The sequence below is a fragment of the Equus przewalskii genome, chromosome 13 (genome assembly GCF_037783145.1).
Source record: "Equus przewalskii isolate Varuska chromosome 13, EquPr2, whole genome shotgun sequence".
NCBI classification, from domain to species: domain Eukaryota; kingdom Metazoa; phylum Chordata; class Mammalia; order Perissodactyla; family Equidae; genus Equus; species Equus przewalskii.
In genome coordinates, this window is record NC_091843.1 from 83,602,396 (window position 1) to 83,621,464 (window position 19,069).

Genomic DNA, 19,069 nt, shown 5'->3' on the forward strand with positions numbered 1-19,069 from the left:
TATGCAGTAATTGTCCTTCTGTGACTGATTTATTTTACTTACTGTAATTTTGTCCAGCTCCATCCATTTTATCACGAAAGGTAGGTTTTACTTCTTTGTTAAGGCTGATTAATAGTTCGTTGCTCATATATACCACATTTTCTTTATTTCTTCATCTGTCAGTGGGCATGTGGGTTGTTTCCATATCTTAGCTGTTTGGAATAATGCTGCAGTGAACACAGTAGTGTAGATGTTTCTTTGATATCCTCATTTCAGTTCTTTTGGATATACACCCAGAAGTAGGATTGCTGCATCATATATTTGTTCTATTTTTAACATTTTTAGGAACCGCTATACTGTTTTCCACAGCATCTACCTCATTTTGCATTCCCACCAACAGTGTAAAAGAGTTCCAGTTTCTCCACAATGTTACCAACACTTGTTATCTTTTGATTTTTTCAATAGTAGCCATCCTAACAGGTGTGAGGTGATATCTTGTGGTTTTGAGGATTAGTGATGTTGAACACCTTTTCATGTACCCATTGACCATTTGTATGTCATCTTTGGAGAAATGTCTATTCAAGTCCTTTGCCATTTTTTTAATCAAGTTTATTTGAGGGTTTTTGCCTATTGAGTTGTAGGTGTTTCTTATATATTTTGGAAGTTAATCACATTTTTGGCTTGCAGATATTTCTCTCCCATTCCATAGGTTGCCTTTTCACTCTGTTGATTGTTTCCTTTGCTGTGCAGCTGTTTTGGTTGATGTAGTTCCATTTGTCTATTTTTGCTTTTGTTACCTGAGCTTCTGATGTCACATCCATGAAATCATTGCCAAGGTGAATGTCATGAAGCTTTTCCCCTTTATTTTCTTCTGGGAATTTTACAGTTTCAGGTCTTATGTTTAAGTCTTTAATCTATTTTGAGTTGATTTTTGTGTGTGGTGTAAGATAGAGATCCAATTTCATTCTTTTGTGTGGATATCCAGTTTTCCCAGCATCATTTGTTGAAGATACAATTCTTCCCCATTGTGTATTCTTGGCACCCTTATTGAAAATCAGTTGACCATATATAGGGGTGTTTATTTCTGGGCTCTCTGTTCTGTTCCATTGGTCTATATGTCTGTCTTTCTGTTAGTTCCATATTATTTTAATTACTCTAGTTTTGTAATATATTTTGAAATCAGGATGCATGATGACTCCAGCTTTGTTCTCCAGATTGCTTTGTCTCTTTGGGGTCTTTTCTATTTTCGTATGAATATTAGGATTACCGTTTCTACCTCTGTAAGAAAAACCATTGGGAGTTTGATGGGCATAGCATTGATCTGTAGATCACTTTGGGCAGGTATGAAGATTTTAAAATATTAAGTCTTTGAGATATCTTTCCATTTGTTTGTGTCTTCTTTAATTTCTTTCATCAATATGTTGTTTCTGTGTACAAATCTTTCACCTCCTTGGTTAAGTTTATTTCTGAATATTTTATTCTTATGAAGCTATTATAAATGGAATTGTTATCTTAATTTTCTTTTCGGATAGCTCATTGTTAGTGTATAGAAAAGCAATTGATTTTTGTATGTTGATTTTATGTTCAGCTTTACTGAATGCGTTTATTAGTTATAACAGTTTTTTTGGTGGAGTCCTTAGGGTTTGCTATGTATAAGATCATGTTATCTAAAAACAGATAATTTTACTTGTTCCAATTTGCATGACTTTTATTTCTTTTTCTTGCCTAATTGCTCTGGCTAGGACTTCCACTGCTATGTTGAATAAAAGTGTTGAGAGTGGCTATCTTTGTCTTGTTCCTAACCTTAAAGGAAAAGCTTTCAGTTTTTCATCAAGTATGACATTAACTGTGGGTTTGTCATATATGGCCTTTATTATGTTGAAGTACATTTCTTCTCAACCTAGTTTGCTGGGAATTTTTATCATGAAAAAGTGTTGAATTTTGTTAAATACTTTTCTGCATCTATTGAGATGATGTGATTTTTACCCTTCATTCTGTTGATGTGAGATATCACATTTCTTGATTTCGTATGTTGAATCATCCTTATATCCTATGGAATATTCCCACTTTATTGTGGTGTATGATTCTTTTAGTGTGGTATTTGAATTTGGGTTGCTAGCATATTGTGGAGGATTTTTGTACCTATGTTTATCAGGAATATTGGCCTGTAGTTTTCTTTTTTTATGATAGCTTCATGTAGCTTTGATATCAGGGTAATGCTGACTTTCTAAAATGAGTTTGGAAGTGTTCCCTCCTCTTTAGCTTTCTGGAAGAATTTGAGAAGGATTAGTATTAATTCTTCTCTAAATGTTTGATAAATATTCACCAGTGAAGCCATCTGGTCCTGGACTTTTCTTTGTTGACAGGGTTTTAATTACTGAGATTCAATGTCCTTACTCATTGATCTGTTCAGATTTTCTGTTTCTTCATGATTCAGTCTTGGTAAGTTGTATGTTTCTAGAAATTTCTTCCAGATTATCCAATTTGTTGGATATCCACAGTAGTCTCCTAAGATCCTTTTATTTCTGTGACATCTTTGGTAATGTATCCTCTTTCACTTCTTATTTTATTTGAGTCTTCTCTCTTTTGTTAGTCTAGATAAAGGGTTGCCAATTTTGTTTATCCTTTCAAAAAACAAACTCTTAGTTTCATTGATCTTTTTTATTGTCTTTCTAATCTCTATTTCATTTGTTTCTGCTGTAATCCTTATTATTTCTTTTCTTCTGTTAATTTTGGGCTTAGTTTGTTTCTCTTTTTGTATTCTTAAGTTGTAATATTAAGTTGTTTGAGATCTCTTCTTCTTTTTTTTTGTGAGGAAGACTGGCCCTGAACTAATATCTGTTGCCAGTCTTCCTCTTTTTGCTTGAGGAAGATTGTCACTGATCTAACATCTGTGCCATCTTCCTCTGTTTTATGTGGGATGCTGCCGCAGTGTGGCTTGACAAGCTAGGTTCGCACCCAGGATCCGAACCTATGAACCCTGGGCTGCCAAAGCGGAGTGTACAAACTTAACCACTACACCACTGGGCCGGCCCTGAGATCTCTTTTTCTTAATGAGCATTTATTGCTATAAAATTCCCTCTTAGAACTGCTTTTGCTGCATCTCATAAGTTTTGGTATATTTTATTTCCATTTTCATTTGTCTCAAGATATTTTTTGGTTTCCCTTTTGAATTTTTCTTTGGTTGTTAAGGAATGTGTTGTTTAATTTCTACATATTTCTGAAATTTTCTATTTTCCCCCTGTTATTGATTTCTAGTTTCATACCATTGTGGATGGAAATGATACTTGATACGACTTCAGTCTTCTTACATTTGTTAAGACTTGTTTCATGGCCCAATATGTAGTCTATCCTGCAGAATGTTCCATGTACATTTGAGAAGAATGTATATTCTCATGCTATTGGATGGATTGTTCTGTGTATGTCTATTGGGCCCATTTGATTTGTGGATCTGCTGGGGTTTTTTATTGATTTTCTGCTGGTTTTTTAATTGATTTTCTGTCTGGCTGATCTATCTATTGATGAGAATGGGGTACTAAAGTCCCTTTCTATTATTGCATTGCTGTCTTTTTCTCTCTTCAGTTCTATTAATATTTGCTTTACATATTTTTGCTCCAATGTTGGGTGCATATATGTTTATAATTGTTAGATCCTATAATGACCTTCTTTGTTTCTTGTAACTGGTTTTGACTGAAAGTCTATTTTGTCTGATATAAGTATTGTCAATCCTGCTCTGTTTTGGTTACCTTTAGCAAAATATCTTTTACTATCCCTTCATTTTCAGCCTATGTGTCTTCTTAAAGTTAAAATGGGTCTCTTATAGGTAGCATACATATGGTTAGATCCCATTTGCTTTATGCATTCTGCCACTGTGTGTCTTTTAATTGGAGAATTTAATCCACTTACACTTAAAGTAATTACTGATAGATAAAGGCTTACTTTTGCCATTTTGTTAATTGTTTTCTAGCTATTTTGTCATTCTGTTATTCCTTTCTTCCTCTCTTGCTGTCTTCCTTTGTGATTTATTGATTTTTTTTGTAGTGGCGTGTTTTGATTCCTTTCTCTTTGCCTTTTGTGCGTCTACCAGAAGTTTCTTCTTGTGGATTTTTCAGTTCAGTTTTTCCGTATTTCAGCTCCAAAATTTCTGTTTGGTTCTTTTTTATGATTTCTCTCTTTGTTTATATTCTTATTTTGTTCATGTATCATTTTCTTGATTTCATTGAGTTGTCTGTTTTCTTGTAGCTCACTGAGCTTCTTTAAGATGATCGTTTTGATTTCTTTGTCAGGCACTTCATAAATCTTTATTTCTTTAGGGTCTGTTATTAGAGATTTCTTTTGTTCCTTTGGTAATGTAGTATTTCCCTCATTCTTTGTGTTTCTCCTAAGCTTTGCATTGGTGTCCGCACCTTTGAAGAAACAGTTGCCTCTTCCAGTGTTTATGGATAGGCTTTGGCAGGGAGAGACTTTCACTAGTCAGTCCAGCTAGAAACTCTGGGAGTCTCTCAAACCTTTTTTATGGATATGCGTGTTCCACTCCTCCTCCTCCCTCCTGGGGGAGAACTCTCAGGGTTGTACGCCTTCCCCCAGTCACACAGAGCCATTCTCGGTACTGAGAGTCGCCTGCCCCTTTTCTCTAGGGCAGCGCACTAAGGTGCCAGGATGTTAGGTGCAAGCTCCACTTCTCTCTCCCCTTCCTCCCTCAGGATTGTGCACCTTCTCCCAATCCCACAGAGCCAAGTCAGCTGCTGAGAACCCTGACAGCTGCTGAGAGCCCTCTGGCTGCTGCAGTTCACACCAGTTGCTGGGGTCCATGCCAGCTGCTGCCGTCCATGCCGGCAGCTGCTAATCCACATTGGCCACTGGGGGCCTCACTGTGAGAGCCACCTACCCTCTTCCTTGTTCCTAGCTGCCCTGAGGTGTTGCAGCTACACTGGATTTCAGTGCTCTGGGTCGGGGAAGACAGGAGCAGTTCTCAGGCAGCGACCTGAGGAGCTGGGGATGGTGCATCTCTCCTTCCTCTGTGGTAGAAACAGCATGCTGAAGGGATCTTTTTTGGTCTGACTTCTACTGACTTAGGGGAGGGAGAGACACAGGTAATGTGAAACTGCTCTTTTTACCTGTTTCAATGGAGTTGTTCTCGGTTTGGTCTTTTCTAGGGTACTGCATCTTTTTAACTGGATTCTGGGGTTCTCATAAAGGTATTCTGGTCTGTAATATGATTGTTAAATCAGTGTTTCTGGGTGTGGGACGAGGACTGGCACTTCCTATTTCTCCATCTTGCTGACATCACTTGGTATATTATTTTTTAACTGTTGGAAACTTGAGAAAACTGTAAAGTTAGGTACCTAGCCTCTGAAAAGACATTTACTTCATTCGTTCCTCTGTTAGACAAGTAGCGTGTCATTCAAGTGGAAGGGTTTATTGTTAGTTTATTGCTCATTTATGGGATGTCTTTTTTTAAATCAAAGTTTTACACATTTTTAAGTCATGATAGTTTTGTCTTATAGTAAGATTTGAAACTAGCCAGTCGACAGTGATATAATTGAAATTATATCTGAAGACGCAGACTTCAGGTTTTCCTAAACCACTTTCCACTGCTGTGATCATTACCATAACAAGCTTTAATTTGGTGTCACTTTGAATTTAGGCCATGATGTCAAACTGTGCTAAAAGAAATTCTCTAGTGACTAGAGCTATTCAGTAACAGCTGTTGCTCTACCTATGAGAGGATTTTAAAAAAACTGCCAGCAAAAAGCAGGCTGATGTGCCTTTTAAATTATTACTGTATTAGTTGCTGCTTATGTATGTAGAGGTGGATGTTAGTTGTGGAACTTTTTTTAGGATACTACTGATTTAATCCTGTGGAACAAAGTAGATTGGGTGTAACCGTACCAGCAGTGGAGGCCCTCAGCGCTGGAGAGCAGTCAGATGTTCAGAGAAAACCACCAGTCTGATTCCGTGTTTTATTTTGCTTTAACGTCATAGAGGCATGGAGGATTTCTTCTGGGATATAAATGTATCTCCTGTGTAAATGATTTTTTAAGAGTTTAACTATACATTATTCCCCCACTACCCCACCCCCACAGTCATCTCCCTTTGTTAAACTGTTCCATTGGGCTAAGGATTGCTAAGTTTAAAGGCAATGGTTGGAGTGAGACTTAGGCTACAAAGGGACAGCACGAGGGAATTTTGGGGTGATAGAACTGTTCTATATGTTGATTGTGGTAGTGCTTACACTTTTGTCAGAACTCACAGAAATTTACACCAAAAAAGAGTAAATGTAACTCAAAAAGAAAACGAGAATAACAAATACTGCCATCCTTCTTTCCTCAGAAAATTCATTTAACATTATTAAAGATACTTGGTGTACCTTCTGCCTTGCTTGTGCTCTAAGACCCAGATTAGGAACCTCTGACTGGAATCCTCAGACTGTCCTCCCTGATTCAGAGGAGCCTCAGAAGACTTGGATATTTAGGGCAAGACGTTGGAAGATCTCCATTCGTGGAGTCAATCCTCCCTCTCTCTCTCCGTCCCTCTCTTCCTCCCTCCCTCCCTTCCTTCTTTCCTTCCTTCATCCCCATACCTTTGTATATGGTATTTTTTCATATATGTTTATATTTCTAATATAGACTCTCTTATAGGCTGGATTTTTTAAGACCAATTATGCAGAACAAATACCCACCTTCAGATATTGGCTTGTTATTTATAGAGAAAAATTTTGTTTGTTATATATGTACAAAAACTTGTTTGTCATATGTGTACAAAGGGAAAATTTTAAATGGTTGCCTTTTTTAAAATATAAAAATATACGCATGCTAAAACGTGTATATTTGTTTTATATACCTTTTATGCACATGTAGCATGTCATAAAACATGTAAACTCACTATTTACTCACTGGTTTTAAATCCTGCTTCGTATTATTGTAATAATGGTGATGTTTGTATGTAGCAGCTACATTATTTCTTCTCATCTTCCTTCTGAATAACAGCACACGTTTTCAGAATAAACTGTAGGACAGAGTAAAGTTACCTTGTTCTCATAAGGATTCAGTTTATAATCTGAGCCTTATATGCACACTGCATTAACGTTATAAAAGCAATGCTGTTTATTAGCCCAGTTATTTATCAGAGTCTAAATTAATTAATAAATTGGATGAAGATATGTTACTCACAGTCTGTCTTTAACAAATAATAACCCCAAATTTTATCCTCATATTATTGTTTTCAATTGTTACACACTTGTATTTAGTAATCAAGGAATTTTCCTGTTTTATGATCCTCTTGGAGCCTGATATTTTCTCCTTTGAGTTCTTACTACTAAGTGACTGATGAAATGAAAGCATTATTCTGAATTGAGTATTTTTTAAGAAGGAAAGTTGAGAAATATGGACAAACAACCTTACTTTTTAGCCAGATTAAGAAGGAAGTTGAGTATGTTGGCTGGAAACATTTTCTTTCTAAATGTGTGAGATGCTACAAATTTAAGGCTCAGTAGCCCAAATTTATGTAATCATTTTACTAAGATTTCCAGTGAAACGGCTGTTTATTTCATTTATCAACTCTTTTTAATGTGTTATTCTGAGGTAAGCACTAACATAGGTGCTGAAGACTCCAAGGTGAAGGATGTGGTTGATTCTCTATGAGCTTTGGTCCACGAAGAGACAAACTCAAACAACTATCCTGATTTGATAAATCTGTAATAGAAGTGTGTACGCAATGCCATGGGAACACAGTGATAAAACTTGTGATTTAGTATAAATGTGTATTATTATAGAATGGGGGAAATAATTTTACAATACTCAAAACTACACCTGTATTGTTTATATATTTTGGCACTTCAGAAAATCTTTGTGGGACCTTTGAAAAATTGTCTTTTGATCTGAAAAATTTGGGGCTTGTAGGCTTGTGTTTTATTGATGTGAGGAAATGAGTTTGTTACAGTTTTTAAAAATTATTTTTGCTATGCTCCATATATGTAAAAAAATAGTTCTAAAATAATTGCTATCACAGGATAATGATTGACAAACATTAGCTTCAGGTTAAGTGACTTTGTCTAGCTTTTTTAAAGAGAGGCTAATTTCGGATATTGTGCTCCGTTATTGGGCTGTTTGAAAAAAACAGTCCCAACTTTTTAATTTAAAAATATATTCTTAGAAGAAATTGAAGAAGTTAATCAACTGCTCCTATTATTAAGAATTATTAAGAATCATTAAACATCACGTATTGATGTGAAAGAAATATTGAGAGGAACAGATACACAGAAAACTGCACATAATACTTTATCATCTTGCAAAGTTCCCTTTGATTGAAGTAGGAGTAGGAATCATAGGAATTGGTTCTTTTCAGGTGCCATGGTCTTGCTTTTGAAATTTTTAGTAGATAGGGAACACAAAAGTGGGAGTATGTAGAGTTGTGCTTCTTTGACACCAACTAGCAAGATGTTTCTAGAATGAATTTTCTTGAAATGAAAGGCTGTGAGGTGCTCTTTGGCACTGGAAGGGGCAGGACACCAGGAGAGAGTTTTGAATAACGAGGTTTGTAATGACTGGCCCATTCTTTACTCCAGCTTTCTCTGGGTTTCTGATAACTCATAACCTTATTTTGCTTGGGACTTTGCTTTCTAAGATGCTGACTACAACTGTAACTCTGTGTGACTTTTTGCTAGAGAATCAGCCACTGTCTGTGTGAGCACAGGCAGCTTGATCATAGTCTTGAGAGAATCTGACGGGTAGGCTGCCTTGGATCAGGTTCTTCCTCTGGCCCAGTAGGCTAGATATAGTCCTTAGGGATGACAATCCCTGAAGAAAGTTGTTCTGAAAGTGGTTAAGGGTAGAAAAGACAATGAAACATTTTTAATATACCACTTTAAGAAAGAGGAATTTTGTTATAAGGACTCATAAGCTGGGGAAAGAACTGAAACTGGGAAACTTAGATGCCAAGGTAGCTTCTAGCTTCTTTCTCTCTCTCTCTCTCTCTCATCACCCAGCCATTTCACGCAGGCTCTCCCATGGTGGATGTGTTCTCTCCACACCCCCCTCCCACCCCCCGCTTTCTCTCACATGCCCTCAATCATTCACACTCTACTTGTCTCTGTGTATAGGCTCCTCCTTTTGCTGCTGATCAGCCAGTTTTTTCTTGTTTATATCTGAGAATATTCAGTTTGACTGGCTAAACAAATTACCATCACTTTTTCTAAGCAGAGTTCTTCCAGCCTGCCCACCTCACTCACACACAGGTCACTGGTTAGCCTAGAAATTTGCTGCCCATGAGACAGTAACTACTTACTGATCATAACAGATCAATGGTGCACCCCCAATTGAGAGCTGTGGCCATATAAATGAGAAGGGGAAGCTGGTGGGACTAACTAGCGGATTTCCTTAGTAAGAACACTGTTCTTTTGAAAAGGAGTTACCTACATTCGCAGATCTGGTACTTTTGGAAAAACTTGGGCTTTCAGGAAGGAAGAGAGGGAGGGAGGAGAGGGAAAAAAGGAGGGATTATTTATGGAATATTTAGAAGCCGTGCAAGAAGCTAGGAGCTTTCTGTTACTTCTTGTGTGATCAGCCAAGGTAATTTAAGTGACATTCCTAACTTAAGTGAGTTGCATAAATAGAGTTTGAAGTTAAGCTTGTTTATCTGTCCATCCCCAGAGTCTGTGATTTTTTCCCCAAACACACTGTAGCGTCTTATGACTTTGACTATACATTGGTGACATACCTTGCCTCGTATTGTTACTTTAAGTAGACATGTATTCAGTACATGACGTGAGATGGTCTTGAGAATAGAGGGCATGCATGCCCTATTTATTCTTGAATATCGCCTGTGTATACATAGGTTTTCCTGTATTTGATTTTAATTTAATTTTTAAGTTAATTTAATTTTATTTTAAATGTTATTTCACCTACTGTATGATAGAATATTGCCTTATAGTAGTAAAATCTTCAACAGCATCCAGGACTAGTTGACATTTGAGATCAGATTTTTAAACCTACATTCATAATCAAATAACTTAGTATTGAATATTTCTCATTGCCTGGTTATGGTGTTTTTTCCATACTTTTTGTATTAATTTGTAATTTAGATACAGTAAAATTTGCCCTTTTTGGTGTACAGTTCTGCAAGTTTTGACAAACACAGAAAGTAACGCAACCACAACCACAATGAAGATGTAGAACAATTCCATCTCCTAAGAAAATTTCCCTGGCCCTTTGTAATTACCCTTTCCCCCATCCCAAGCCACTGATAACCACTGATCTATTTTCTGTCTCTATAGTTCTGCCTTTCTAGAATGTCATATAAACTGAATCATACAGTAGCCTTTCGAGTCTGCCTTCAGTCATTTATTATAATGTATTTGAGATTAATCCATGATGCTGCATGTATTAGTAGTTCGCCCTTTTTATTGCTCAGTAGTATTCCATTGTATGAATATACCACAGTTTATTCCTCATTTGAGAGATATTTGAGTTGTGCTAATTTGGGCCAATTATGAATTAAGCCAATATAAACATCTCCAAATAAGTTTTCATGTAAACATAGGATTGTTGTGCTGGGGTGTTTTGTTTGCTTGTTTCTTTTAGATAAGAACCTAGGAGTGAGATTTTTGTGGCATATGATGATATGTTTGACTGTACCGGAAACTACCAGACTGTTTTCCAAAATGTCTATACCATTTTACATTCCCACCACCAGTGTATGAATGTCCTAGTTGCTCTATATCCTCACTAGCACTTGCTATTGTCAGTTTTTTTATTTCAACCATTCTAATAGGTATGCTGTGGTTTCTCATTGTGGTTTTGCTTGCATTTCTCTGGTGACTAGCGATGCTGAGCATCTTTTCATGGGCTGGTTTGCCATCCTTGTATCTTCTTTGGTGAAGTATTTGTTAAGATCTTTTACTCATTTTAAAAGTTAAGCTTGTTTTCTTAAGCTCTCAGAGTTCTTTTTATATTCAGGATACAAGAATTTTATCAGAAATGTGATTTGCATATATTTTCTTCCTGCGTTGGCTTATCTTTTCGTTTTCTTAATCGTATCCTTGAAAGAGCCAAAGTTCTTACTTTTGATGAAGTGCAATTTATCAATTTTTTTCTTTTGATGATATATCTAAGGAATTTTAAAATTAACATTAAACCAATGTCACAGATATTTTTTCCTATGTTTTTTCCTAGATGTTTTATAGTTTCAGATTTTATGTTTTATTCTATGATATATTTTGAGTTAATGTTTATATGGTACAAGGTTTGGATTAGTGTTATTTTTTTAATTTTATTTATTTTTTGTATATTGATATCTAATTATTCAGGCACCATTATTGTTGAAAAGACTCTCCTCTTTCCATTGAATTGCATTTACATCTTGGTCAAAATAACCATATATGTGTGGCTCCTGTCTTCTTTTTCCACCACCATGCTGTCTTCATTGCTGTGCTTTATAGTAAGTCTTGCAATCAGGTAGTGGGAGACCTCCATCTTTGCTCTTCATTTTCAAAATTATTTTGGTTATTCTAGTTCTTTTCCATTTCTATATAAATTTTAGAATCAGCTTTTGCTTTCTACAAAACAATCCTATTGGGGTAATGATTGGAATTGTGTTGAGTCTATAGAGAGTTTGAGGAGAATTGAAATAGTAACAATGTTGCATTTTCCTATTCTTGAACACCATATATCTCTGCATTTGTTTGTCTTCTTTAATTTCTTTTATTAGTGATTTGTAGTTTTCAGTACAAATATTTTTGTTAGGTTTATAGCAAAGTATTTTTATGATTTTTGTGATGTAATACATGGTACTTTTAAATTAAATTTCAGTACCTAATTGTTCATAGCCTGTATATAGAATATTTATTTTCTACCTTGTTAAGCTACTAAATTTTAGTTTTAGTAGCTTTTTTGTGGTTTCTTTTGGAGTTTGTATGTAAGCAATGATATCTATTTAGGATTCCAAAAAAGCGTACATTTTGTTTTGTTTTATTGGTGAGATCCTTAGGACATGGGATGGGTGTTCTTACATATATGCCCTATGGTTAGGTAATTCTTATGATTTGTTTTGCTTTTTTCTGCTTGGTTGTTTTTAGTGTCAATAATTTGGTATCAGGAATCAATTTAATCAATATTCTTATATAGTTAGGATATGTGTTTTCATGAAAAATAACATATGGGGAAGTGAATATTTCTTTTAGTTCTCTCTGTGAATGGGATTTGAAAAAAATGTGTTTGTTACTTGCTGTAGGCAACTAAGATAAATAATAAAAATGGAAGATACCTTCTTGCTAGAGTTGTAATTCTTTTTGCATTGCTTAGTCATCATTGTTATGTAAGTAAAGAAAGATCTAAGCATTTTAATCATGTTCAAGACTACCTTCATATTTTATTTGATTTTGAAAAAGGAATTGTGACATCGCTTTAGTGAGTTTTCAAGACCTTAAAAATGAATCTTTAATTTGAACAGATTATGATGAATGAGAGGCATTTACAGCGTACAGTTGCTATCTAGATGCAATCCTACTTTGTAGTGCTTTATTGATTTCTTTCCTTCTGCATTGCCACATCTCAGTATTTCTTCCCAGTAATATAGGGTCATTGAAAACAAAATACAATTGATTCCAGCTAGTTGTTTTTCCCCTCAATCCAAAAATTTTCTTGTATTTAGTAAAAGAGTATTATCTAATAATTTTGCTTGCCTATTTATTTATTTATTTGACAACATTTGTTTGTGGGCATATATCCTAAGGCCACTGATTTGGACTAGAAGTTATGATGTAGAATTATGTTTTTAGGATTGATAAATGGAAAAGCATGGACTATTTTTTTTTTCAGATACTGCGTTTCTATCTCTACTTCCGTGAAGAAGACAAGATTTTTAAAGATACCTAAAGTCACGTTTTAGAGATAATACTCATAGTTGTTTTCTAGGTTTTAAGAGGCTATTAGCAAAATTTTGCTTCCTTTTCTATTCTTATTCTCTCCAACTCTTATTTTCTTTGTCCAGTATCCTAGGGGCCAGTCCTCGTGGTCTAGCGGTTAAGATTCGGTGTTCTCACTGCTGCAGCCTGAGTTCGTTTCCCGGTCAGGGAACCGCACCATGTGTCTGTCAGTTGTCATACTGTGGTGGCTGTGTGTTGCTGTGATGCTGGAAGCTATGCCGCCAGTGTGTCAAGTACCAGCAGGGTTACCCAGGTGGACAGGTTTCAATGGAACTTCCACACTAAGACAGACTAGGAAGATATTTTATTCTAGCACTTTCAGGTATTTATTTATTCAAGTAAATGAGAAAACTGATTTCTGAAAACTGTATTTCTAGAAAAATATTTCTGGAAATAGGAGAATTCTTTTGATCAGAAGACAGTGGTGAAGTCTGAGAAATGGGACACTGGCGCTTTTCCTTGAGTCCTATAGCAATTGTAGTGGTGCTTAAAAGTCCTATAATTTCTTAAACACATTCTTCTACTCTAAATATTGTTACTCACTGGGTTACTTAATGAAAACAGAACTTTTTTAGGAAACATAATTTCACAGTCAAGTCTGCTAACGTGTATCTCTATAAAATCTAAGAATTCTTAGGCTCTCCAGTGCTGCTTCACTCTCATGGAGTGTGATGAGAGAAAGGGGTTAGGGGAAGCCAAGGGTAGAGAAATACACATGGTGGTAGCTTCCTGTCCATATGTAGCTAGAATGATACTTCTGCTATCTGCATTGCCATGACACCCACTTTCCCTATAAGTCCATTTGGAAGTTCTTCCAAACAATTGTTTTCCTTTGTTTTGGCAAGAAAAACTTAAGCTCTGGCTGCCTTTTTTTTTTTTTTTTTGCCTATAACCCATTGGCAGTAAAGGGTTTATAGTCACATCTCTGTCCCTATCTAAACAGAGAGCCAGACAGTGAAATATAAAAGTTTTCTCACTGTTAATCTGTGACTTTGATATTTTAAAACCCAAGAAAATATCCATACTCTTGAAATTTAAACAACCTTTAAAAAAAAATGGAAATGATGTAAGAATCTAGTGGCAGCATGACTCTTTTTTTCTAACTAAATAGGAAGTGTTATACAACTAACCACGGCACATGGTAAAAGGCTCTCTCCATGTTCCGTTGGATGCTATTATTTAGTATAGATTATTTTAAAGTTTTATTTTTCAGGGGAAACAATCTCATTTTCAGTTGCTGATTGTGGGAATTATATTGTGTATGTTGAAATCACAAAATACTTGAAAGAAATTGAATATTAGCTTATTCAAGATAATTTTGCTTCCTTTACTAAGCAAATTAAACCTTATTTAAGAACTTTAAGTTAGTTATGGACAAATGAAACTGAACTTCTGATACCTTATACAATACTCTATTAGATTGTTTATTTTTTGTGAAATCAAGTGTTTTTACAGTCTTTTGTGTGAGGAAACCTTAATATTTGGATAGTCGCTTTATATAAAGACTTTCATTGATGTACAGACTTGAATATACAAAAGGTTGCATTATTACTATAGTGATAGGAATCAAAATGAAGGATCTATTTTAGAAATGTGGTTAAGCGATATTTTGATTAGAAGTCAAGTTGGTTATTTAAGAATTTAAGGCAGAAATCATTACTAGTTTACAGTTCGTTTGCATTGTTTCTTATAATGTTCTAAATATGGTTTTAGAACATCTTCCTAAGCATGCTGAGTTTCTTGGATGTTACCCTGGTAATTCTAGGCATCATTACACTGTTTAAGAGACCAGATGCCCAGTTCTGACAAGCCACAGTAAATATAGGTAGTACTACTACTTTGTGGAACAAATCTTTTGCTTTGACTTTTAGTTTTGTGTGGAGCCTTATGTCAAAGAGACAAGAAGGGAAGGAGAGGGTATCTTGAAAGAGATAGGAAGTAAAATACAAATTGAGCCAAGCGTTTACATTCAATTGTGCGTGTGGTTATGATTTCCTAAGGAATAAAAGTATACCACTACGTTCAGAAAGTCATGTGAGTTAGAAAAAGGATAGTGCAATCTTAAACCATGAGTTTCTGACACAAATTTGGTTTAAAAAGTAAACTTTTTTGTCAACATACGCATATGAATTTTCTTATTTATTAAACTACCATCTGCTGTGCTGGGACTCTGCCAGGTGTGAGGAATACAAGATATGCGTTGCTTAAGTATGAAGTTAATATAGCAACAGTATAGAGAAAGAACTACGTAATGAGAAGACAGCCAGATAAGCAATTTCAGTGAAGTATAAGAGGTGCTTTGTTTAGGGAAAGTGCATGGCAGACAGAATGCAAAACTTCATGATTCACAGGCCGTTGGGTAGCCTACTCAGAAGGGCGTTGCTGCTGTAGTGGGGAATAATTATTCCTAGACTGTCTGCCACTCTTGTCCCACCTACAGTATCTTAAAAGTGAGAACCAAAAGGATTATATTTATAGGGATATAAAAATATCCAGTGCCAAACAAAGTAAAATTCATAATGTCTGGCATTCAGTCAAATATTACCAGGCAATGCAAAGAAACAGGAAAATCTGACTCATAATAAGGAGGAAAAGCAATCAAAACCAATCCAGAACTGACATAGATATTAGACTTAGCAGACAAGGACATTAAAACAGTTATTATAATTTTCTGTATCTTCAAAAAGAGGAAAGATTGAACGTGTTTGGTAGAAATATGGAATGTGTAAAAAGAAGCAAATGAAAATTCTAAAGATGGAGAGTACACTGGATGGAATTAATGGCATATTAGACATTGCAGAAGCAAAGATTAGTAAACTTGAAGACTTAGCAATAGAATTTATGAAAAATGAAACAGAGAGAGAGAGGGAAAAAACTAAAAAAGAAGAAGAAGAAAAGTAGAGCAGTAGTGAGCTGTGGGACAACCAAGCAGCCTGATATACTTGGAACTGGAGTCACCAAAGGAAAGTAGAGAGCTGGAAAGACAGAAAAAATATTTACAGAGATCCTTTTGATGAAAAGTGTAAATTTAGAGACTGAAGTTTTTCACAGAACCCCAAGCACAAAATAAAAATGAAGAAAAAAATACACAAGTGCACGTGATAATCAGATTGTTCAAAACCAGTGACAAAGACAAAAATTTTAAAACCAGCCAGTAGAAAAGTCATCTTTATACAGAATAAGAAAGATAAGAGTTCTAGTAAATTTCTTGTCAAAAACAAAACAAGTGAGAAGACAGTGGAACAACATCTTTAAAGTACTGAGTCGGCGGGGGATGGGAATCAATCTAGAATTCCATACTCAGTGAAAACATCTTTCAAAAACAAAGGCAAAATAGAGACTTTTGAGACATACAAAAGCTGAAAGAATCCATCACTAGCAAACTTGTCTAAAATACATCCTTGAGGAAGTCCTTGAGGCAGAAGAAAATGACACTGAAAGGAAATACGGATCTATACAAAGAAGACAGAAAATTGGAAATTGTAACTGTGAAAAAATGTATAAGATGTTTTCATTATTATTCCAATCTCATTAAAAGGTAAATGACTTTAAAAAATAACAGTGCAGTGTGTGGTTTATAACACATGCAGATGTACACTGTATGACAACAATAATATAAAGGCTGGAAGGAGAGAAATGGAAATATACTGTTATAAGGTTCTATATGCTATTCATGAAGTGGTTGAGTTTTCTTGAAGATAGACTATGATAAGTTAAATATGTATACAGTATAAATATGTATACTGTAAACCCTAGAACAACCACTAAAATAAAACCGAGAGCTAATAACCCATCAAAAGAAATGACAAGAAATTATTAAAAAACATTCAGTTAGGAGCCAGCCCCGTGGCTGAGTGGTTAAGTTCGCGCACTCTGCTTCAGTGGCCCAGGGTTTCCCAGGTTCAAATCCTGGGTGCAGACATGGCACCGCTCATCAGGACACGCTGAGGTGGCATCCCACATGCCACAACTAGAAGGACCCACAACTAAAAACACACAACTATGTACTGGGGGTTTTGGGGAGAAAAAGGAAAAATAAAATCTTAAAAAAAAAATTCAGTTACTCTAGAAGAGGGCAGAAAAGAGGAAAAAGGGAACAAAGACTAGATGTCACAAATAACAAGATGATAGATTTAAGCCTAAACGTATCAAGAATCACATTAAGTATAAATGATCTAAACACCTCATTTTAAAAGCAGAGATTGTCAGTGGATGAAAAAGCAAGTGCCAGCTGTATGCTGCCTACAAGAAACCCACATTAAATGTCAAAAAACAAATAGATGAAAAGTAGAAAGAATGGAGAATACTAATCAAAACAAAGTGGGTGCGGCTATATTAATGTCAGAAAAAGATTTCAGAGCAAAGAAATATAGCCAGGGATATAGCGGGTCATTTCATAATAGTTAAGAGGTCAAAGAAATTTTCGTGTGTGTGTGTATATGTATGTACACACACAATGAAACATTATTCATCCTTAAAAAAGGAGGACCACCATTTGCAACCACATGGATGAACGTGGAGGACATTATGCTAAGTGAAATAAGCCAGACACTGAAAGAAAAAAACTGCATGATCTCACTTTTATGTAGAATGTAAAAAAAGTTGAATACATATAAGCAAAGAGTGGAACAGTGATTACCAGGGGTGAGGAGGTATGGAATATGGGGAGATTTGGGTCAAAAGGTACAAAGTTGGAGTTACATAAGGCGTATAACTCTAGAGATCTAATGTACAGCATGATGACTATAGTTAATACTGTATTGAATACTGGAAATTGGGTAAAAGAGTAGATTTCAGGTGCTCTCATCACAAAAAAATATTGTAACTATGTGATGAGATGATGTATTAATTAGCTTGACTGTAGTAATCATTTCACTGTGTATATGTATAATAAATTATTGTGTTGTACACCTTAAATATAAACAATTTCAATTAAAAAAATTTTAATAGTAAAGAGGTCAGTTCATCAAGAGGATATAGTAATCTTAAACATTAATGCACCTATGAAGAGAGCTTCAAAATACAGGAGGTAGAAACTGGTAGAACTGTAAAAAGAAATAGAAAAATCCACAACTGTATTTGAAGATACCACTCTATCAATAATTGATAGAAAAAAATAGATAGAAAATCAGTAAGGATATGGAATGTGGAAACAACACTTAACTAATTTGTCCTAATGGACATGTATACAACACTCTACCCATAACAGCAGAATATAGCACTCTTTTCAAGTGCATGTTAAATATTCACCAAGATAAGCAGTATTCTTGGCCATAAAACCAGTTTCAATAAATTTAAAAGGATTCTAGTCGTACAAACTATCTTCTCTGACCAGATGGAATTAATTTAGAAACTAATAACAGGAGGATATTTGGAAAATCCCCAAATATTTGGAAATATTTTGAACTGTGTGAAAATGAGAAATAAAATATAAAAATTTGTGGGTTCCCACTACAGCGATACTTAAAGGAAAATTTACAGCAATAAACACCTGTATTAGGAAGAAGGGTCTCAAATCAATGACTTAGCTTCATCTTCAAGCAAGTAGAAGAAAATAGCAAATAAAACGAAAGTAAGAAGGAAAAAGGATGTAATAAAGATCAGAGTAGAAATTAATGAAATAAAAAACAAAAACTGTAGAGAAAATAAATGAAACCAAAAGTTGATTTTTTGAGATCAATGAAATTGATAAATCGTAGCTAGATTGATCAGAAAAAAAAGACAATAACCAATATCAGGGATGAGAGTGACGGCATTATTACAGATTCTGTATATATTGGAAGATAATAAAAACTTCATGCCAATAAATTCTACAACTTAGATGAAATGGACAAATTCCTTGAAAGATACAAGTTGTCAAAGCCCACTCAAAAAGAAATTGATTGCTTCTTGGCCTTTTGGCTAAGATCAAGTGTAGTATCTCTTCTTACCAGTTTAATATCTGATATGTCCTCTGTCCAAGGACGATGTATTAAATGAATTTTTGAAGCAGGGAGATGGCATAGGAGCTTGCTTTGTCTACTCCACGCATCCACCTGCTATTGCAGTTCTCCTTCAGGGGGATAACTGAGGTTTGAATAAAAGACCTTTACTAAAAAAAAAAAAGAAAAAGAAATCAATAATCTGAATAGCTCTTTATTTGTTAAAGGAATTGAATTTTTATGTAAA

At 35.1% G+C, this 19,069-nt stretch overlaps 1 protein-coding gene and 1 non-coding gene across 21 annotated transcripts in view; both read left to right on the plus strand.

Moving 5' to 3' along the window:
- The window catches only part of SSBP2 (single stranded DNA binding protein 2), a 293,559-nt gene that overhangs the window by 148,586 nt on the left and 125,904 nt on the right, over nucleotides 1–19,069 (plus strand). The gene's annotated exons all lie outside the window — the stretch shown is intronic.
- On the plus strand, nucleotides 18,783–18,972 carry LOC139075457 (U2 spliceosomal RNA). Its single transcript, XR_011525818.1, has one exon. It is a non-coding gene; the product is annotated as a U2 spliceosomal RNA (small nuclear RNA).